The sequence below is a fragment of the Schistocerca nitens genome, chromosome 2 (assembly GCF_023898315.1).
Source record: "Schistocerca nitens isolate TAMUIC-IGC-003100 chromosome 2, iqSchNite1.1, whole genome shotgun sequence".
NCBI classification, from domain to species: domain Eukaryota; kingdom Metazoa; phylum Arthropoda; class Insecta; order Orthoptera; family Acrididae; genus Schistocerca; species Schistocerca nitens.
Genome location: NC_064615.1, coordinates 407,233,502 through 407,235,608, shown reverse-complemented (window position 1 = coordinate 407,235,608; position 2,107 = coordinate 407,233,502). Strand labels below are relative to the sequence as shown.

At 55.2% G+C, this 2,107-nt stretch overlaps 1 pseudogene; it reads left to right on the top strand.

The window, feature by feature from the left end:
• The first annotated feature begins 1,698 nt into the window (after positions 1-1,698).
• On the top strand, positions 1,699-1,816 carry LOC126237939 (5S ribosomal RNA; annotated as a pseudogene).
• Positions 1,817-2,107: the final 291 nt, after the last annotated feature.

Below are 2,107 nucleotides of genomic sequence, written 5' to 3'. Positions count from 1 at the left end.
TGCCTCGGTCGTATGCAGTCCTGATTGTGGCGCTCACCTGCACGGCGCCAAACACGCATACGACCATCATTGGCACCAAGGCAGAAGCGACTCTCATCGCTGAAGACGACACGTTTCCATTCGTCCCTCCATTCACGCCTGTCGCGACACCACTGGAGGCGGGCTGCACGATGTTGGGGTGTGAGCGGAAGACGGCCTAACGGTGTGCGGGACCGTAGCCCAGCTTCATGGAGACGGTTGCGAATGGTCCGATACCCCAGGAGCAACAGTGTCCCTAATTTGCTGGGAAGTGGCGGTGCGGTCCCCTACGGCACTGCGTAGGATCCTACGGTCTTGGCGTGCATCCGTGCGTCGCTGCGGTCCGGTCCCAGGTCGACGGGCACGTGCACCTTCCGCCGACCACTGGCGACAACATCGATGTACTGTGGAGACCTCACGCCCCACGTGTTGAGCAATTCGGCGGTACGTCCACCCGGCCTCCCGCATGCCCACTATACGCCCTCGCTCAAAGTCCGTCAACTGCACATACGGTTCACGTCCACGCTGTCGCGGCATGCTACCAGTGTTAAAGACTGCGATGGAGCTCCGTATGCCACGGCAAACTGGCTGACACTGACGGCGGCGGTGCACAAATGCTGCGCAGCTAGCGCCATTCGACGGCCAACACCGCGGTTCCTGGTGTGTCCGCTGTGCCGTGCGTGTGATCATTGCTTGTACAGCCCTCTCGCAGTGTCCGGAGCAAGTATGGTGGGTCTGACACACCGGTGTCAATGTGTTCTTTTTTCCATTTCCAGGAGTGTATATCAATGGGGACAGGTGAAAATGTGTACCCCGACCGGGACTCGAACCCGGGATCTCCTGCTTACATGGCAGACGCTCTATCCATCTGAGCCACTGGGGGCACAGAGGATAGCGTGACTGCAGGGACTATCTCACGCACGCCTCCCGTGAGACCCACCACATTCTCACCTTGTATGTTCACATACTACATTCGTAGTGTCCCACCCCAACACACTCATTACTCGTGCAAGACATTCTTACCAAGTCCCGTAAGAGTTTGGGAAATATGTGTGTATCCGCACAGAAGAAGAAGGTCATGGCCGCTGTTTCCAGAACTACATACTTACACTCCTGGAAATGGAAAAAAACCATTCAACGAAACATGATCGATAAGGGCTTTCGGAGCTGAAAGTCCACTAGTGTATCATTGATGACTGCACGACAGAAAGCTTTATGCCTCGACTGGGCCCGTCATACCGACATTGGATTGTTGGTGACTGGAAACATGTTGCCTGGTCGGACGAGTCTCGTTTCACATTGTATCGAGCGGATGGACATGTATGGGTATGGAGAGAACTGCATGAATCCATGGGCCCCGCTTGTTAGGAGGGGAATGTTCAAGCTAGTGAAGGTTCTGTAATGATGTGGGGCAAGTGCAGTTGGAGTGATATGGGACCCTGATAGGTCTAGACACGACTGTGACAGGGGACACGTACGTAAGCATCCTGTATGGTCACCTGAATACGTTCATGTCCATTGTGCATTTCGGCGGATATGGGCAATTCCAGCAGGTCAATGCGACACTCCACACGTCTAAAATTGCTACAAAGCAGCTCCAGAAACACCCTTCTGATTTAAAACACTTCCGCTGGCCAGTAAACATCCCAGACATGAATATTATTGAGCATATCTGGGATGGGCAACGGCCTTGCCGCATTGGCTACACCGGTTCCCGTCAGATCACCGAAGTTACGCACTGTCGGGCGTGGCCGGCACTTGGGTGGGTGACCATCCGGGCCGCCCCGCGCTGTTGCCATTTTTCGGGGTGCACTCAGCCTCGTGATGCCAATTGAGGAGCTACTCGACCGAATAGTAGCGGCTCCGGTCAAAGAACACCACCATAACGGCCGGGAGAGCGGTGTGCACATGCCCCTCCTATCTGCATCCTCATCTAAGGTTGACGCGGCGGTCGGACGGTGGCGATGGGCCACTTGTGGCCTAACGACGGAGTGTGCATATCTGGGATGCCTTGCAACGTGATGTTCAGAACACATCTCCATCCTCTCGTACTCCTATGGATTTGTGGACAGCCCTGCAGGATTCATGA